The 21,469-nt window shown below is 45.4% G+C and overlaps 1 protein-coding gene across 12 annotated transcripts in view; it reads right to left on the bottom strand.

Moving 5' to 3' along the window:
* LOC105479340 (solute carrier organic anion transporter family member 3A1) overlaps positions 1 to 21,469 on the bottom strand; it is a 324,288-nt gene that overhangs the window by 200,161 nt on the left and 102,658 nt on the right. The window lies entirely within an intron of this gene.

Here is a 21,469-nt window from a genome sequence, read left to right on the forward strand (position 1 = left end):
CAATAGGCCTGGCTCGCAGACACAGCATATCTACTGAATATAGAAAATGTAGAAAGAAAGTGAATTTTGAGCCAGGATTGATGGCACATCAGAAGGAAATACCTTTATTGAAGTTTCTGGATATAGTTTGTAACTTTTCAGCCCCTAACACACTTCCACTCAAAACACTTCGAGAGCCTGCTTTCACCTTAATCCGGTATTCTCAGGCTTGGCATTATTGACATTTGGGGTTGGATAATTCTTTGTTGTGGATGCTGGTCCTGTGCACCGATGGAGGCTTGACAGCATCCACAGCCTCTCCCCACTAGATGCCAGTAGCACTTCCCCTGTGTTCCAACCCTGTTATGACAACAACCAAAAATGAATCCAGACACTGCCAAATGTCATGAGGTGCAAAATCACCTAGGTTGAGAAGCTCTACCCTAACTCGCCCTTGAGTCATGCAACCACTCACTCAACTTCATTTCCCTCAAATGCACCATGATTTTAGACACTCAGACAATACACCAGCTTCAGCCTCCATTCTTCCTGCTGTTGCATCTGTTTTTCCAGTCAGCCATCAACTAAAGATAATGGTATCTTTACTTGTCATAGGTTTGAATTTAAATTCCACCCCTTACTAGCTGTGTGTCCTCTGACAATACAGGTAATCTCGCTGTGCCTGCTCTTCATCAGCAGAATGGAGATAATGGTATCTCAGAGGGCTGCTGTCAAGTCCAAAGACATCCAATGTGAAGTGCCCGGCAGGAGCAAGCACCTGAGAATTCATTCATTGCTTGGATATCCAAGACCACGTCTCTGGGAAATGAGAAAGCAGAGGGGTTGCAATCCCTACCCTTTTGCCTCAGTTCCCCTGCCCCAGGGCACTGCCCGTTGTCCTTTTCTGGTTTTTTTTTTTTTTTTTTTTGAGATGGAGTTTTTCTCTGTTGCCAGGCTGGAGTGCAATGGCGTGATCTCGGCTCAGTGCAACCTTTGCCTCCCAGGTTCAAGCAATTCTCCTGCCTCAGCCTCCCGAGTAGCTGGGACTACAAGTGCATGCCACCATGCCCAGCTAATTTTTGTATTTTTAGTAGAGATGGGGCTTCACTATGTTGGCCAGGATGGTCTCAAACCCCTGACCTCAGGTGATCCGCCCACCTTGGCCTCCCAAAGTGCTGGAATTACAGGCATGAGCCACCGTACCCCGCCGAGGTCACCTTGTTTGACCTCAGCTGGGAACGGGCACATCAGGCAACTCAAATGTTTCCCTACCCTGCACATGTCTTCAAAGGAGCCCTGAGTATTGATTTGGGGGCTACAAATACATTTTAGCAAATAGGCAAATTCCCAAATACAGAAATCACAAATAATGAAGACTGACGACATATGCCTATACCTATTTAAGGATATGAGCGTGCGTGCACACATACACACACACACACAACCTTCACCTGGTTGGGCATTGGCAGCATGAGGACAGCAGACTCCCCTCATACACAGGTGTAAGCTCTGTCTACTCTTCTAGCCTGAGAAGGCTACTGCCTGTCAGAAGGAAACTGCATGTTCACACGGGCACTGTCTAACCAAAGCAGGGCACTGCACAGTGGCAGGATCCACCCTGGATGCCTGTTTTTTGGTCAGCGGAAACCCGAAGGTTTGAAGGCGTAATGGGAGGAATGGGTCCACTTAAAAAAGAACCATGTTGTTTCATGAGGGCTCCCTGTGAGTCCCTGGGAGCTGGATACCACCTGTCTCCTACCTACCTGCTTTCATTCTCCAGGAGTGCCTCCTGATCACAGGCTCAGCAAACGCTCACAGACCCCAAGTTCCATGTTGACTCTCGTGTGTTGGCTACAGAGAAAGGAGAGGACTCCACAACTCTGCCCACCCCAAAGGCAACTCACATCAGTGGCTCCAGCAACTTTGCTGGCTGCTCCAGGGTGTGATGGAGCCCCAACTGCCCAGGCTTGGGGCCAGCACACCAGCTGCGGATTTCATCACCACTCTCCTTGTTTTAGAAACAGAGCCCAAAGACAAGCATGCAAATATGCTGTGCTCTGGCCAGATTTTAAATAATACACTAAAATGTTAGTTCAGAACATACTTGGCCCCTCTCCTACATGTGCTACAGGTGCTTGCTCATGAAATGTTTTGAACAGCGTGGGGAGCAGGTACTATATTTCAATGCCTCTTTTTGGTTTTAAGGTTGTAAGACTTTTTTGTTTTGTTTTCTGCTAGAGCTAAAATGTTTTTCTGGGTGAGCAGAAATAGCCTTTTTGCCTTTTAACATTTAGCTGAAAGGAAAAAATACTACATTTCCTTGGTCATCATGGCAAATGTCATGCTGGAGGATTTTAACACATACAGAACTAGCTAGGAAGTCAGAGTCCAAACTGATGACTGCACCCCGGTCAAATTTTCTTCTACCCAGCAATCCAAAGGGTTCACCCTGCCCAACTCCCCTGCAACTCAATCTAAGTCTGTGACCAGCCCCCGCCACCAGGAAACCCGTAGACATAGCTAGATCTCTTCCACTGAAGAATGGGGACTTCTCTTGGGAGAATGTAAGGGTAAGTCCATAAGATGCCAAGCCCAATGAGGGAGCACTTGTACCAGAAGAGGAATTCTATAGATTGAGTCTTATGAATGTTATGAAGTAAAAGTAGATTTTGGTAATGTTTCTAATAGAAAGACAACAATAATTATAACAAGAGGCCAGGCACTGTGGCTCACACCTGTAATCCCAGCACTTTGGGAGGCCAAGGTGGGTGGACCACCTGAGATCAGGAGTTTGAGACCAGCCTGGCCAACATGGAGAAACCCCGACTTTACTAAAAATACAAAAATTAGCCGGGCATGGTGGCGCATACCTGTAATCCCAGCTATTTGGGAAACTGAGACAGGAGAATTGCTTGAACCTGGGAGGTGGAAGTTGCACTGTGAGCCGAGATTGCACCACTGCAATCCAGCCTGGGCAACAGAGTGAGACTTCATCTCAAAAAAAAAAAAAAAATTATAAAAAAAGGCAAACATAAGAAATTTTACTCCACAACAACAATTAGTTCTTAGTATCCACATGTAGTAGTAGTCAGATATTGTACACCATTCCTACCCCAAAAAAAGATTTATTCATTCATTCATTCAACAAATATCTACTAACTGCCTTTATGTGCCAGGCACATTTCTATACATGTACTATATACAATGAAAAGATGAGCTTTACCTCTCAAAGTGTGCAGTGAGGACACAGGTGTATGTGCAACAGACACTATCACACCAAAAAATGATGCAAGGTGACAGTGCTATACACAATGTGGACCCGAAAGCAAACCCTTGTGTTGGAGGTGGGTGGAGGCACAGATGGCTTCTGAGAGGAAGGGACCTCTCAGCTGACTTTACATGGAGCAACATGAGTTTGCCAGATCCTCTGGGTAGGGGAAAGAGAAAGGAGATTCCATGCAGAGGAACCAGAATGTGCCAAGCAAAAAGGCGCCAATAAACAGCGCCACCCTAAGGGTAACCACGGACAGTGCAGTGCCGGCTGTGAGCGCACAAAGAAGCTGGACACATCGTGAGTGCCGTAAATACTGTGCCTGTGTGAGCACACGTGCGAAGTCTGTGCTAGTGTGTCTGTGTGTGCACCCCTCTGTCTGTCTGGAGAATGGGCTGGGGACAAAGCTTTGCATGGAAGCGGGGGTCGCTTGTTTCTACACTGGCTTCTTCTCACTCCTTGTCTGTGATGGAACTTCCTTTGTTAGCACTAGAATTTGATGCCATTGGTCCCCACAGTGGTTTGTGGAGCCCTATTCACCTCACCTAGTGAGAAGACTGGTAAATTAGAGGCCCTGTTCTAGCCAGGACACCTCCGTGCTACATAATAAGCACAGGCTAGAGAATTCTAGAGGGCCGCTCTATGACTCACTCTCTGTGCTTACTAATCCAAGCAGAACTCAGCAGAATCTACTTGAGAGAAAGCTCACAGGAGACTAGAAAGTGTCATTTTAATGATGCCAGCTAAACTTCCCTTTCCTCTCCTCCGTCGGTAAAAGACTGTAAGGAAGGGAGGGGGCATACAGACTTCCAGTCTCTGATCCTGCACTGAAACTCGGGGCACACACTCTCGTCTGCAGGCATGGATGATTATGTCCTCTGTCTGAGAAAGAAGACATGCACTGTACTTTGATGGATGGGCCATGAGTGGCTTGCCTGGGTACTTTCCAGGGCAATTAGGCAGGGGACTGTAGAAAATGTTCAGGTTGGAAGCGTCTGAATAAGGCAATTAGAAGGGAACGAAGATAGGGGCATTTCAAAGCCATCTTCCATCTCTGCAGGAAGAGGGGAGCAAAGAGGAGGGAAGAGAGCCACCTTCTTGATTTAGCTGCCTATGGATTTGCTCTTGAGAGCTCTTGGTGCTGAATCCTGCAGACAAAGCAGACAGGGAAAGAGCCTTATGCCAGCAGGATTTGGGAGAATACTGAAGTGACCTGGACCTTTAGTCCTGCCACTATGTCTTCGTGGTCCCCCAAAAGTAGGCTGGTTGAAAACAACACAGCCAAAAACTGTATTATTGATATCTGAGAGATAATATGATCCAGGAAAACAGGACAGATAACAAGGTCTGGAAGTCAACAGAACAAGGACCAAACAATAAATCCATCTGTAAAATGGGTTTAATTTATTTCATATGGGATTATCTGTGTAATATGTGTCTTATCCATATTGATTTTTATTATATGTCGAGTGCTGTCTTTATCATGTGGCAATGCTTCTGCATTATGTCCCCACAACAGTACCTCAATACTACAGGATAGGTGGGGAGACAAACGATATTAATAGCCAAAGAAAAGCATAACCAGAGGGACATTCCACCACAGATCACCATATGAAGCTTCAAGTCGGGGGAGTAATTTGTACTCTTATGGGTTAATCTATATGCTGGTCGTTTCTGTGTAGAGCAGTTAATCTAGAAAATGGTACTCTCTGCCTCCTCTCATACCTCTGCAACATGCTCTGATAACTAAAAACCGCTCTTATTACTTGTCATTTTAATATTTTAAATGAATATAAATGTAAGAACTCACCGGGTTTATTTAGACATAGGTTCCTACCATCTAATAATCTCTTTTTGTTTTTTACAAAGGATAAAAAGCAGCACAAATAGATTAAGGTATTTCAAAACTTCTTTAGAGCCCAACTCTTCTGGATTATTTACAAAGACAGTTTTAAAGCCCTTTATAAAGTTATCTGAAAGCAGAGTTCAAAAATACAAATTATATCTCATCTCTCTTGCTATCAAAAAAAAAAAAAATCCCCAAGAAACTGCACCATGCTTTTGTCTTCTCCTCCGTGACCAAAGCTGCCCTTTGGAAGTAAAATGCCATACAACATAATTGGTGGTGCAGCAGCCCAGCTCTCTGCAGAAGCTAGGGTTAGACTTTTTTACATTCTACAAAGCACCACTTTATCTTTCTGCTTCAAGTTGAAATCACCTTTTTCCATGAACAGTGCCAGACGCTCTGTTTGAGAAGCATCACCAAAGCCCAGGCATGAATTCCTTCCACTGCTGAGACATTCTAATACACCAGGTTAATTGGGATCTGAGAATGGTTACTGCTCCTAGGGGTCCCATTCAATTAAATGTTCCTACAATTTGCATTTGGAAAGCACATCATCATCACTGCCTGGTGCCTTAATGAAAACTTGAGTCCACAAAATTTGGGTGCTAGACACAGTATCCTGAAAGGGTCATATCCTGAAATGTTCAGAAGTGCAATTTTGTGCCCAGTTCTAACAGGAATTTTTCTGTCCCATGTACCCTGGGGACACAGTGATGTTGCATTGTGCACAGTGGGAAAAACACCTTCCTGAGAGACACTGGTACACATGATACATTAGTGGGCCATGAGAATCATCCTCAGCTAAAATCTGAGCTGTCCGTCCCTCCACTCCCCTGGCTACAAACCTCTTTGTCCGCACTGGCGTCAGTGCTGGCCTCGGTCAGTACAAAGCCTGAACTCTTTTCTCTGCGTCCCAAATCTGTCACAAAGCAAAAATGCCCTGACCTCATCTGAGCCACGGGTGCAGTTATGGTGTGGCAGGGGCTGCCAGCCCAGGCCCCTGTTTCTGTCTGGGTCATTTCTCAACCTATCTCGACTCAACCTTGTTACTTCAGATCAGAGCTGCCCATAATTAGCTGGGCACAAATGCCCTGCGGCTGCCAAAATGACGAGGCTCTGATGCCTTCTGGATGACTCACGGAATGAACCAGGAGGGGATGAAACACACCAATTCCTAACAAAATTGCATGAAAATGACACCGAATTCAGAAAGCTTCACACAATCTCCTTGAGGGCTCCTATTTGAGTTTCTCTCCTCCCTTCAATGAAAGCAAGGGGCTGGAATCAATGTCCTCAGGGCTGGACTGGCTCAATTGACTAAGGGCTTACTCCTTCCTGATCCCTCCAGGAGTATATTCTGGCAGTAGAAGCAATTTAGAGCAGGTGTGCACACCCACACTCCTAAGAATTTCCCTCAACACACACACACACATACACACACACACACACACACACACACACACACCCCTGCGAGCTGCCCACAATCCAAGTGCACCTGTAGACAAAAGATTCCTTTTGGACTTGGTGCCTCTCAACAAAACCCTCCCTTAGGCAAGGCCTGCCAACTCCCACTCCCTAGGTGAGGCCAGGCTGGTGAGAGGAGGAAGGATGAGCAGGCAACATAGAAAAACAAAAGGGAAGGGAAGTTGTGGGGTGAGGTGGGAGTCTCAATCCTGGATTTTAAAGTGAACAGTCAATGAAGGATATTTTTAAAGAGTCTGAAGCTCAAGAGAGCCTCAGAAGCCCAAACGAGATTGTTCCTCACAATGGAGGATATTTATTTGGACCTGCCAGGTCTAGTTTTAAAAGTCCTTCTTCAGTATCACATAGAATCCAGGGATCTGAGCAGGATCTCGGGCCTCTAAATCATTACGGAACATCCAAACATCCAGGGGGATAAATGTTTCCTCTGGGGATCCCGGAGGAGCCAGGGCTTGGCTTTGGGTTTCCCAAGTACTGGGATGCTGGTGGTGGGAGAGGGGTCCGCATATGCGTTTCTCTTTAATCATGTGTCTTCTATCCAATTCCCCTGTTCTCTGGGGCACTTGACTTTAATATATACCTCCTTCCCCTTCCCAAAAGATTCTGAAAACCCTCATCAACCACTGGGTACCCCCACAGTCCCCTCTCCCTAGGTCTGTTTGCTGTCATGGGGGAGCTGAGGTCCCCAGCACCTCTTCAGATGGTGGTGATGACTGTAATCCTCCCAAGAGCTGGTATGGCACACGCGGAAAAGTCTAGAGGTAGGACTGCTGGCCACACTCAAAAACTCGTGGAAAGACAAAGCATGAGACAAGGTAATGGATAAGGCCTGGATTCCAGACCACACACCATCACCTGACACTCTGTGACCCTGAGCAAGTCACTTAATTCTGTGAGCTGCCACTTCTTCATCTGCAAAAGGGGGGTATCCAAGGAAATAACTTTTCAGAACACATCGAAATATATTTTTTTAAAAAACTAATTTTAAAGGATGATAGTATTAAGCTTGCTTCTGCTTCTTCCCAACACACTGCTCAACTCTCTTTCTCTACCAGAGATGGTATGGAGCTGTGGCCAATGAGGTGCCACTTCCGGCCTGGTCCGCAAGATTTCCCAGGCCCCTTCCACCAGGGTCTTTTCTCCTCCTGCTTGATGCCAATAAGCACAGCAACCTTGAATGGGAGGAACTGAATACAGCAACACTAACATGGCAAGAGCTACTACACAGAGCTGCCCACATATTAGTAAAACCTGTTCTGGATTCACCTGAGCATTAAAAAAAAAAAAGCAATGATGCATGTGAGGGTTTGCTTCTTGCAGTAGCTGTCAGTCTAACAAATACATTTACCATGCCCTAAAACGGGTAGAAAGTATAAAGCACTATTAAATATTTCACCTAAAAATGATCAAAAAAAAAAAAAAAACAATGACAGTTGACAGGGCCATTGTATCTACTTTTAGAGCTCTGAGCAATCACACAGAAGTCTTGTGATTAATGGAGCATTCCAGGTAAGTCTAAAATTTCCAGCAAGTTTCTACCACAGGTTTGCTTTTCCTGCAAACCTACTTTCACAAACTGAAAATGAGCAGGTTCCCCATCCATACCGAGAGGTGAAGCCAGCTGAGCTTCTGGGTCAGGTGGGGACTTGGAGAACTCGTGTCTAGCTAAAGGACTGTAAACGCACCAATCAGCACTCTGTAAAATGGACCAATCAGCAGGATGCGGGTGGGGCCCAACAAGGGAATAAAAGCTGACCACCCCAGCTAGCAGTGGCAACCCACTTGGGTCCGCTTCCACGGCGTGGAAGCTTTGTTCTTTCGCTCTTCACAATAAGTCTTGTTGCTGCTCACTCTTTGGGCCCGCACTACCTTTATGATCTGTAACACTCACTGTGAAGGTCTGCGGCGTCACTCCTGAAGTCAGCGAGACCATGAACCCACCGGGAGGAACAAACCACTCCAGATGTGCCATCTTTAAGAGCTGTAACACTCACTGTGTCGGTCTGCGGTTTCACTCTTGAAGTCAGCGAGACCACGAACCCACCAGAAGGAAGAAACTCCAGACACATCTGAACATGTGAAGGAGCAAATTCCAGACGCACCATCTTTAAGAACTGTAACATTCACCCCGAGGGTCCACAGCTTCATTCTTGAAGTCAGTGAGACCAAGAACCCACCGGAAGGAACCAGTTCCAGATACAATAAACTTAATATCTACTGCAATAAAATCCCATGGTGTGATCCAATCAGATGAAGTGTGACTTGGGGCATTGACTCTCACTACCCACACCTCTTTCTCATTAGCACAACATTCAGGAGTTAATCAGCCCCAGGCTGCTGCCCCTCTAAGAGTTAAACCCTCACTAGAGAAACTGTGGCAGGCCTGCTCACCCTAACAGCTGAACAGGGTAGCCTCCATAATAACTGTCTCAGCACTGAATGACTGGTGAAGTTAAATATTTAAAGCTGAAAGAGCCAGTGCCCATATACAAAGGCTGGAATGTAACAAAAGCTCACCAAGAGTCTTGCCTAGGCCTTTCCTAGGCCTCGAAGCATGACAAGATAACAAAGGAATTCTTAACAGGACCTATTTAGGATTAAACAGGTGCACTGGGGGTCTGAAGGAACTCCCCAAACCTCCATGATTTAGCAGGAGACAAGGGTAATCACCCCCAGCACCTGGACCCATTTAGATTAATTTACCGAGGTTGCAGAGGAAGGTCTTCAGGACTCAGATCTTAGTTACAGGTTGGAAGAAGTTAATCACTTATGTCTTTAGATGAATGCACACTTACACATAGACTTATATACTTAAAGTATATAAGCTCTGGAAAACTTTGTAATTTTGAGTTGGTCTGGTGATATTTTCTAGGCCTTCTCCCTGTACCTGGCTACAGAAATAAACTCTCCCCTTTCCCAGTTCATCTGCATCTCGCTATTGGGTCGTGAAAATAAGCAGCCTGATGACCCTCAGTTTGGTCTGGGAACAAAGCATCTGGTGTGCTGCTGGGGATGGGGTGCAGTAGACAGCCTGAGATCACCACAAGGCTCCTACAACATCACTGCTGGGCTCTCCGTTGGGCTTAGGACCTGCCATAGCCATCTCCACCTCTCATTCTCTCCTCCTTCCCTGGCTCACCCTTCCCTCCTCAGCACCAAGTCTCTCCCATTGCTGTTTGGCCAGCTTTCAGTTGTTTCCTGTTTTCTTTCTCAGGCCACAGGAAATCCTTGCTCTGTAATTCTTTTTTTTTTTTTTTTTTTTTTTTTTGAGATGGAGTTTCTCTCTTGTTGCCTAGACTGGAGTACAATGGCATGATCTCGGCTCACCACAACCTCTGCCTCCTAGGTTCAAGTGATTCTCCTGCCTCAGCCTCCAGAGTAGCTGGGATCATAGGCATATGCCACCATACCTGGCTAATTTTGTATTTTTAGTAAAGACGGGGTTTCTCCATGTTAGTCAGGTTGGTCTCGAACTTCCAACCTCAGGTGATCCACCAGCGAACTCGAACTCCCGACCTCAGGTGATCCACCCGCTTTGGCCTCCCAAAGTGCTGGGATTACAGGCGTGAGCCACTGTGCATGGCCGCTCTGTAATTCTTAAAATGTCCACTCCAGTCGGTACCTCATATGCTACCTCCTGCTGCAGTCTGTGGCATCTTCTGAGCCTGTCTGTATGACCACCAGAGTTTGTTCTTGGGCCCTGTGAGCCTGAGATGGCTGCACCAGGACCCAGAAGAGCTGAGCTGAACTTCTGGCTCAGCGGCGACTACACCTTGTGACCCTGAATAATTCTCCCAAGTCTTCTGAGTCCAGGTTTCCTCCCCACACGATGGGAATTTTATAATATTTGATTTTCAGAAAATCAAATGCATTCATTCATTCAGCACACATGTGCTGGGTCCCTTCCATGTTCTGAGAACCATCTTAAGTTTTAAACATGTAACAGTAAATGGGACGCTCTCAGAGAGCTGGCATTCTGGTGAGGAATGACAATAAATAAATGTATTTTATGCTAGATGACAATAAGTGAAGAAAAACAAAGCCAAGTAAGAGGACCAAGAGTAAAGGTGGCAGATGAGTAGGGGAAGGGTATTTAGGGAAGGCCTCTCTGATGGGAAGACCCACAAGCAGGGGCCTGAATGAAGCCAGAGAGCAAGTGCAAAGGCCCTGAGGTAGGATTTGCAATACACTGTAGGGGAAAATACACTGAAAACTGCTCTATGAGTGTGAGATATGACTCATCTCTGGAATCCCACACACCTTGGACTGAGATGTTTTTAATCAACCTTATTACCTGACAGATGCCCTATTTTCCTTTCCTCAGAGTAGAACCAGAGAGCTGGTCTTCTGCCCCACCATTCTTCCCTCTCCTTCAAGAGGACACGCCACTATTGCCTATGTCCTTCAGACAAAATCAGGAAAATCAGGCCTTCCTTTAGGAAAATGGGAAGAGAAAGCCTCAGAAGTTCAAACAAGTACTTGCCAAGGCAATCCTGACTATGCCTTTCTTATCACATCCTTGCCAGCAGGCAGACAAGACTTAATGAATCTTCTAGAAATGCTTTGTAATTCTACTGGGATAATGGATAATGCAATTAGGAGATAAAGAAATTGACTAGAATGAGATAAACTAAGTATTCAAAAATCACGTTTCAGACAAGTCTGCTTAAAGTCAAGGGTCCTCTCAGAGCGGAATGGCAAATTTTATTCAGAAACGGGCCTCTCAAGGGAGAGAGTAATGCAGTAAGTCCTGAGAGTGGAGTAAAACAAAGCCACATGGCTGAGCAGACTATGGTCTGACAGAGGCATCAGGAACATCAGGCTACAGGGGGAGCAGTTCTAATCCAAAAATCTGATATCCAAAATGCTCCAAAATACAAATCCTTTTGAGTGCTGACATGACACTCAAAGGAAATGCTCACTGGAGCATTTCAGATTTTGGATTTTTGGATTTGGGGTGCTCAACTGGTAGGTGAGTATATATAAGGCAAATATTCCAAAATCTGAAAAAATCCAAAATCTGAAACACTTCTCATCTCAAGCATCTTGGGTAAGAGATAACCTGTAGGAAGAGCTAAGAAGGGGTACTGCAGGTGGTAAAATCAAGTGAATAACCAGCTAGACATATGAAATAGTGAGAAAATAATAAATTAATCCTATATCAAAAGAATGTCTGCTGAGATAAGTAAAATAGCTCTCTCAAAATATGTTCTTCATTTGAAAGGAACGAGTTTAGGAGCTACAGGACGATCTGGGATACCACAGAGAGAAGGCATCCCAGAACTGGCTTGATGTATCCAATAAGAGGTTTCCTCGTCCACACCAAATGTGTATACAAACCTTCACAGAAGAATCATTCTTCACAATGAAAAAGCGGAACAACCCAAATGTTCATCAATGGGTGAATGAACAAAATGTGATGTCTCCATGCCCATTACAACATGGATGGACCTTACAAACATCACGGTGGTGAACGAAGGCAGTCATAAAAGGCCACATAAGGCAGGGTGTGGTGGCTCACGCCTGTAATCTCAGCACTTTGGGAAGTCGGGGCAGGCAGATCACAAGGTCAGGAGATTGAGACCATCCTGGCTAACACGGTGAAACTCCGCCTCTACAAAAAATTAGCCGGGCACGGTGGCACGCACCTATAGTCCCTGTTACTCGGGAGGCTAAGGCAGCAGAATCACTTAAGCCCAGGAGGCAGAGATTGCAATGAGCCCAGATCATGCCACTGCACTCCAGCCTGGACGAGAGTGAGACTCCATCTCAAAACAAACAAACAAGCAAAAAAAGGCCACATATTGTATGATTCTGTTTACATGAAATGTTAAGAATGGGCAAATCAAATAGACACGGAAAGTAAATTACTGTTCAGCAGCACCTGCCAGGGAGGGACTAATGGAAGTGACTACTAATGAGTAAGAGGTTCCATTTTAGGGGTGATGAAAATGTTTTAAAATTGAATTGTGCCAATGGTTGCACAACTCTATGAATACACTAAACAACTGATCTGTGTATATTTTTTATAATTTTCTTTCTTTCTTTTTTTTTTTTTTTTTGAGATGGAGTCTCACTCTGTTGCCCAGGCTAGAATGCAGTGGCATGATCTCAGTCACTGCAATCTCCTGTGCCCTGGTTCAAGCGATTCTCCTGCCTCAGCTTCCTGGGATTACAGGTGCCCACCACCACACCCAGCTAATTTCTTTTGTATTTTTAGTAGAGACAGGGTTCCACCATGCTGGCCAGGTTTGTCTCAAATTTCCGACCTCAGGCGATCTGCCCACCTCAGCCTCCCAAAGTGCTGGGATTACAGGTGTGAGCCACCGCACCTGGCCTATAATTTAATTTTCTTTTAAAAAATTTCAATCATTTTTGGAGTACCAGTGGTTTTTCATTACATGGACGAGTTCTCAAGTGGTGAATTCTGAGATTTTCGTGCACCCATCACCTAAGCAGTGTTTACTGTACCCAATATGTTATCTTTTATCCCTCACCCCGCTTCCAACCTCCCCGACCCCCAAGTCCCCAGAATCCATTATATCTCTCTGTATGCCTTTGTGTCCTCATAGCTTAGCTCCCTCCCACTTATAAGTGAGAACGTACAAGTATTTGGTTTTCCATTCCTGAGTTCCTCCCCTTAGAATAACAGCCTCCAGCTCCATCCAAGTTGCTGCAAAATACATTATTTCGTTCTTTTTTATGGTTGAGTAGTATTCCATGGTGTATATATGCCACATTTTCTTTATCCACTCCTTGGTCGAGGAGCACTTAGGTTGGTTCCATATCCTTGCAGTTGTAAGCTGTGCTGCTATAAACATGTGTGGGCATGTGTCTTCTTCATATAATGACTTCTTTTCCTTTGGCTAGATACCCAGCAGTGGAATTGCTGGATTGAATGGTAGGTCTCCCTTTAGTTCTTTAAGGAATCTCAATACTGTTTTCCGCAGTGGCTGTACTAACTTACATTCCCACTAGCAGTGGGAAAGTGTTCCCTTTCCACCACATCCAAGCCAACATTTATTGTTTTTTGACTTTTTAATTATTACCATTCTTGCAGAAGTAAGGTGGTATCTCATTGTGGTTTTAATTTCACTGGGGCAAATTTTATAGTATATGAATTTTATTTTGGTAAAGCTGTTTTTCAAGAAGGCTTTCCTCTATGTGCCTAATGCCAAATTAATGTAGTATAAAGGCTAATAAATACTGAGCACCCAAACCTCCATTCCTTCAACAGCCTGCAAGGTGAGGCATGTGCTCTCCATTCTGTAAGTGAAGAAATGAAGGATCAGACAGGAAGTTAACTTGCACAGCATTACCCAACTGGGAAACAGAAGAGGCAGCATTCAAACGCAGGGCTGCTCAAATCCAGTGCCCATCTTTGCTCCATGACATCAAATGCGGAAATGTTGAGTGACTGTGGGATCCAGACACACATGGTAGATGAATACAAAATGAAGTACGGTTGATCCTTGAATAACACCAGGGACAGGGGTCACCCTCCACCCCAACACACACAGAAAAACATCCGACTATAAATTTTGACTCCCCAAAAACGTAACTACTAATAGTGATAACTGGAAGCCTCACCAATAACATAAACAGTCAATTAATACATAGACTAATATCAACATATATCCTATGTATTCATGACATACCTACATTTTTTAATTTTTTCAATATTCCTAGGCTACATAATTCATCTGCAAGTTTTCTCAAATTGTTGCAAATCTCCAAAAAATGTTCCCAATATATTTATTGAAAACAATCTGCATAGATATGGGTCCATGCAGTTCAAACCCATGTTGTTCATGGATCAAATGTATATGGAGACTCAGTCGTTCCCCTTTCATTTGTATGACAAAGACCTGGTGAGTACCTGTTATGTGCCAGGCCATGCTTTACGCACTGGGAATACAGCACTGAACTGAATGAACTCCTTGTCTTTATGGTCCTTACATTTTGGTGTATTGGGACAGAAATTATACGTGTAATTAATTAAGCATGTATTAATATTACGTCTGGTAGGGCTAAGTTCTGTGGACAAAAATAAAGCTGAGTATGGGGGACAGAGAGTACAGGCATGACAACAGGGATATGACTTTACATAAGGCCAACAGAAAGGGCCTTTCTGATAAGGCAGTATCTGAGCAAAGCCCTGAACCAAATGAAGGAGAGCCAGAAGGATATCTGGGGAAAGTGATCCAGGTAGAGGGAACAGCAAAATGCAGAGACCCTCAGGTGGGAACTGAGCTTGATCCATGTGAAGAACAACAGAGCCAGTGTGGCTGCAGCTGAGAAAGAAAGAAGGTGCCAACAGGAAAGAAGGTGGGGAAGGCAGACTGACCCCATCACACAGGGCTTCATGGGCCACAGAAGATGAGCTTTCACTCTGAGTGAAGTACCGGAGGCTTTGATTGCAGGTGTGATGGGAATGGATTCGCCCTATACTTTTGAGACCACATTGGCGGCTGCAATCTATAGAGGAGACAGAGGGGTGCTCAGGCAGAAGTCAAGGAGGCAGCCAGGTCCGGTGGTTCATGCCTGTCATCCCAGCCAGTGGATCATCTGAGGTCAGGGGTTTGAGACCAGCCTGGCCAGCATAGTGAAACCCCGTCTCTACTTTAAAAAAAAAAAATACAAAAATTAGCCAGGCATGGTGGCGTGCGCCTGTAGTCCCAACCTTGGGAGGGTGAGGCAGAAGATTCGCTTGAACCCAGGAGGCGAGATCGCATCACTGCACCACTCCAGCCTGGGTGACAGAGCAAGACTCCATCTCAAAAAAAAAAAAAAAAAAAAAAAAAAAAGGAGGCAAGGCGAGGTTACAGCAAGTCCTGGGAACAGACATCATGGGGGCTTGCACAAGGAGGAGCACAAAAGTTGACTGGATAGGGAAACTTTTAAATTCTCAAATGGTGTCGGGGGTTGTAGGCTGTTTCTCCCCAGGGTCTAGCCTCAGCAGGGAGGCAGAAAGGTTCTTTCTCTAAGATGATACAGAAGCCAAATTCCCCTCTGCTTGCTCAGACAAGGTTAAAGATCTCTTAATGCCACAGGCCATTTCCCATTGCCAGATGAGCCATTTATCCCAAGTTGTTTTCTTTTCATCTTTTGCAAACCGCTTCTCTTTGAAAAATTCTGCTTACTCCACTCACAAATAAATATGCCTCCAGATCTGCAAAGCTGGAGGGAAAAACCCACAGAGCAGGCCAACTGAGGCTGCCCAGAAGTGGTAAAAAGTAGCACAACTGACAGTCACTTTTCAGCCCCAACACTCAGGGCCCATTTTGCATCAAATCCTCCTCAATCATTTGCTCACAAACATGATCACCGGTTCTGGGTCTCAGGACTGCTGCTGAGAAGCCACCAGGGAATTCTGTAGAGCACCAGAAACCAAGCAGCCTCAGCAGGAAGTCAGAGATAAGGGAATTACAATAGCCAGACCTTAGCTCATTTTCTTTTCCAAAAGCTGGTCCCTGACCCCAGTGCACACCCAGGGGATGGGCCTTCTGATCACTGCCTTGAGAATCACTCCCTCCTTATCTTGTCCTTGCTGGGAACCAACAGCTCCAGCCCAGGGCTTGGAAAGTACACATCCCAAGAGGCTTTTGCTTTTAATAATAGTAAAAACAATACCTTCTGTTGGCATACTCACCAGGGACCGGGATGGCTTTAGAATCTGTCTAGGCATTATGAACTTACACCTCTGCCCTAAAGAATGCTGGTAATTACAGATTCCAAACACGCTAATATGTAGCAGTCACTGCTGTTTTGCTCATTGGTCCAATTTCTTGTTTCTTTATTAAGGGTATATGTACAAGACATGATGACCAGGGAGAGGGAATACAAAGATGAATTCATGTGTCAAATTTCTAATGAGCTCCTACTATGTGCTTAGCCTAAGGATACAAATATGTGGTCCAGAGCTGGAAAGAAAATGACATACAATGGGCTGGGCATGGTGGCTCACACCTGTAATCCCAGCACTTTGGGAGGCTGAGGTGGGTGGATTACCTAAGGTCAGGAGTTTGAGACCAGCCTGGCCAACACAGTGAAACCCCGTCTCTACCAAAAATACAAAACTTGGTCGGGTGTGGTGGCGCACACCTGTAGTCCCAGCTACTAGGAAAGCTAAGACAGAAGAATCGGTTGAACCCAGGAGGTGGAGGTTGTAGTGAGCTGAAACCATGCCATTGTACCCTAGCCTGGGTGACAGAGCGAGACTCTGTTTCCAAAAAAAGAAAAAGAAAATGACATAGAATGAAAAGCAGCCCAGCACAGTGGTTAAGAATCTAGATGGAAGCCTGTTGGCCTGGGTTCAATCCCAACCCTGCCACATCTTGGCTACGTGGCCTTGTGTGAGGTATTTAACTTCTCTGAGCCTCAGTTTCCTCACCTGGAAGCTGAGAATGACAACAGGACCAAGCCCACAGGGGTGCGGTGAAGACCGAAGGAGGGAATGTTTGTGGAGCACTTGCAACAGTGGCTCATAGTGTGAAGATGGGCTATAATTCTCATGAAAGGGATATATACAACAGGAGGCAGAGGACGACAAGGTGACCCTGGCAAGTGAGGGAAGCAGAGAAGGGAGACAACTGAGCATTTAATCAGAGGCCAAGGCCAAGAGGAGAACATGGCTCAGGGCACACAGCCAAGAAGGGCCTAATTCCTAGGAATTAGGAGGGGTGGTGCTGTCCAGCCTTTGGGCAGTGGCAGAGAGCAGCGGGGGCCCACGGAGGGCAGTTCAGGATATGGTGTCCAGGCCAGTGATGGACTCCTTCCCCTCAGATCCTTGCTGTTGGAGAAGGAAGGAGGAAGCAGAGGGTGCTTTGCAGGTCAACCCCTCTCCCCATCTCTACCCACCTCACTCTTTGGGCTGTAACCACAGGAGCTCCACCCTGATAAAAATCATACATGGGCCACTTCCTGGACCTGCAACGCTCTTCCCCCACCCACTTCCACTTCCTGTTTGCCACCAACTTCCATTTCCTCTTCTGTCTGTGCCTGGATTCACTTCTCAGGGAAGCCTGCGGGACTCCTGACTAGGTAGTCTGTTCATCACTCTCCTGCACAGCCCTCTCCCAATGGTGAGGTAAATATTTGCTTCTGCAACTATTTATTGAATGTTGGGCCCCTGGAAACAACAGAGGGCAGGACTTCTGTCTGCCTCACTCTGTGCAGAACCCGCCCGCCCCCGCCTGGCTGAGGCTCAGCACAGTGCCCGTCCTGCAGATGGCATTCAGGACCTGCCACCTCCATGGGTGGATGGTTTATCCTGAGAAACTCATGAAGGACTCAGGAACAAGTGAGAATGTAGAGGCACCTGCACAGCTTCTAATCTAACGCAGTTCTCAGCATATGGTTCAGAAATCCCCAGGGGGTCTGTCTCTTAACACCTTTGAGCAGGGAGGCACAGGAGGTCAAAACTATCTTCACAGCAATACTAAGACTGAATGTGCCTTTTTCAATCTTTCCCCCATGAGTGGGGGTTTCTACATGCTGTGTGAAGACATCGCCCCTAGCTAATAGAACACGCACCTGTGTATCCTCAGTTTTAATTTCTAATACAGTCAATATCCACAGACATACCCCATTTAAACACAAGATCTGTGGAGTGCCTCAGTATCTGTAAGAGTCCTGAGAAGGAAAAGTTTGAGAACCATTCACTATTCCAATCAATCCATTTCCACCCTCGACCCCAGAAGGAAGATACAGTTCCAAAGACGAATCAACACAAGACACTGTGGGTGGAGATGGGTGTTCGAATACAGGAGCAAAAGCACAGCAATCACCCCAGACTCACAGCAGTGTAGGAAATGTCCCCAGCCGCCCTGAGACCAGCCCTCAGAGCCTGGGATGCTCCCTCTGGAATCTCCTTCCAGCTCCACCCCCTCAAAACAAAGGTAAACAGAGGTGGGAAATTCCCACTGCCTACCTCACTTTCCCCACTCCTGGGTGGCAGCCAACTGCCTCCATCATACCAGGCTTCCCGCAGTGCCCTTCCACACCCTGTAGTTCTGTGAGTGCAGGCCCCAACATGAGCGGGCCCCCTCTGCCTGGCACACCCAGTCTGCCTGACAAACACCTACTCCTCCTGGCAGGCTCTCCCTTCCCATGGGGGGCGGCCCTCCTAAGCCTCCCCAGGAGGCCTGACCCCATTCCTCCCCCCACCACATTCACAACCTCTGGTTCGTCTCTGCACTCTAGCCTCACTGCCTGGGTCTTCCAGGAGAACACAAGCTCTTTGAGGGCAGAGGCTGTACTTCACTCATCGCCCCAGCCATAGCATGGTTCCCTCCTACAACACACCAAGAACCTAAGTGTCTATTGAGTGAATGTTAGAACAAACAAGTGAGCAAATGAATGAGCGAATGAGCAAGTCAGTGAATGATGCTTTCTAAGATGACAGTTTATCTTACATTAGCCACTTTATATATAGATGTTTCCTCTGCAGGGATGACCGGAGCCCTGTTTCCAGGATCAAGGAAGCCTCCCTCCTAGTCTAATCTGCAGAATCAGAAATTCTTTTCTGAGCAGGTTAATTCCTGAGGCAGCTTCCACTGAGGTTGACCCCTATCTACTTCTTGGGATTCTTTGATCTAATTTTCAGAGCAACATTGTCCCACCTTGTCCCTAAATCTGTGACTCACTCAGCTGCCTCTTCCTCAACCAAGGTGCAGGTACAGCTGAAGTCCCCTCACTACATTTCATCCTCTCTTCCCTCCTGGACACAACAGTGTGATGAGGTCAATGGGAATTAGATTTTGGAGATTGGGCAGAGTGGCACTAGGGGCAGGAGGAAATCTACGAATACCTACTGAGAAGACAGAATCGATATGTGACAACTGTAATTCTCAGCACAGTAATTACACCGTGTTTACAGGGCTCTGCAGAGTCACCCTATTGATTTCGGAAAAGTAAATTTACTGCATCAGAAACACAGGTGCAATCCCTGATCTGCACTCCAGTCTTTCATTGATCTTGAACATCATCGGCAGATACACAGTGCTTTAGCATGCAATCTTGCATCTCTGCCTCTGTGGTTTGGCTCAGCAATTCATTATCCATTTCTGTCTACCTTACCAGATCCATTTTTACTCTCAAAAGGTAGCAAACAGAAGCATTCATTTATTTACTCAAATCACTGATTCCTACTTTATGCCAGGTGCTCACCCAGGTGCTGCAGATGCAAAGATCCAACTGTAATTTGGTAAAGTTTCAGAGCACTACCCTTTGTGGCCGACCAAGAGCATAATATTCTAGTGAAAGGTACTAGTCTGAATGTATACTTAAGACAACCCACAGAATGAGAGAAAATATTTGCAAATGATAGATCTGGTCTAGTATCCAGAAAATACAAAGATCTCTTACAACTCAACAATTTAAAAACTAATAATTTAAAAACAGGCAAAGGATGCAAACAGGCATTTACCGAAAAGATCATGTAGGAATAGCTGATAAGCACATGAAATGATGCTTAACATCATTAATCATTAGAAAAATGCAAATCAAAACCACTTCACACCCATTAGCGTGCCTACAATCAGAGACAATAATAAGTGTTGGCGAGGCAGTGAAGAATCCACATTACTGGGGAAATGTAAAATGGTGCAGGCGATTTGGAAGACAGCTTGGCAGTTCCTCAAAATGTTAAACCTAGAGTTACAACACGACCCAGCAGTTCCACTTCTTGGTATATACATAAGAGAATAGAAAATGCATGTCCACACAGAAAATTATACACAAGGCCGGGCGCGGTGGCTCATACCTATAATCCCAACACTTTGGGAAGCCAAGGCAGGCAGATCACTTGAGATCAGGAGTTCAAGACCAACCTGTCCAACATGGTGAAACCCTGTCTCTACTAAAAATACAAAAAGTTAGCCAGATATCATGGTGCATGCCTTCATCCCCACTACTTGGGAGGCTGAGGCAGGAGAATTGCTTGAACTCAGGCAGCAGAGGTTGCAGTGAGCAGAGATTGTGCCACCGCACTCCAGCCTGGGCAACAAAGTGAGACTCTGTCTCAAAAAACAGAAAAAAGAAAAAGAAAGTTACACGTGAGTGATTGGAGGAGCATTACTCATATTAGCCAAAAAGTGGAAATAACCCAAATGTTCACTGACCAATGAATGAATAAACAGAATCTGTTACAGCCATACAATGAATTATTATTAAGCCATAAAAAGGAATGCAGTACTACCGATAATATGAATAAACCTTGAAAACATTATGCTAAGTGAAAGAATTGAGACACAAAACACCACCAATTCCATGTATATTAAATGTCCAGAAAATGCAAATCCACAGACAGGAAGTGGATAAGCAATTGCCAGAGGATAAGGGAACAGGGGATGGGAGGGGATTGCTAATGGAGTTTCTTCTGGGGATGATGAAATGTTGTGGAATCAGATAATGGTGATGGTTGTACGGTCTTGTTAATATACTAAAAACCACAGGACTTTACAATTTAAGAGGGTGAATTTTGTGGTATGTGAATTCTATCTCAATAAAATCATGTACACTTAAGGCTGTTACCTCATTCTTACCTCAAAGCCACATCACCCCAGGGAACTGTGGGAACTGACTTTACTAAGAGAATACACACAATAGCTTCAGCTCATCTGTCAAATGAAGTGAAAGCCAGAGAAATTCTTTCTTTCCTTTTTTTTTTTTTCTTTCTCAGATTGGATATAAGCTACCTGTTGGTGGAGTAAAGGGTGGCTCCCTGGCTGTGTTTCCCAAGAAGTCTCTGACATCAAATTACTAAAGGCAGAATTAGCATTGCACATACTATAAAATTAAGCATTGCCAAAGACTTTCAACAACACATTAGCCCTCACCCCAAAAAGTGATGACTCGGGACAAGAGCAATCAGACTGGTTGTGAAATAC

This window comes from Macaca nemestrina, chromosome 7 (genome assembly GCF_043159975.1).
Source record: "Macaca nemestrina isolate mMacNem1 chromosome 7, mMacNem.hap1, whole genome shotgun sequence".
Taxonomy (NCBI): Eukaryota; Metazoa; Chordata; class Mammalia; order Primates; family Cercopithecidae; genus Macaca; species Macaca nemestrina.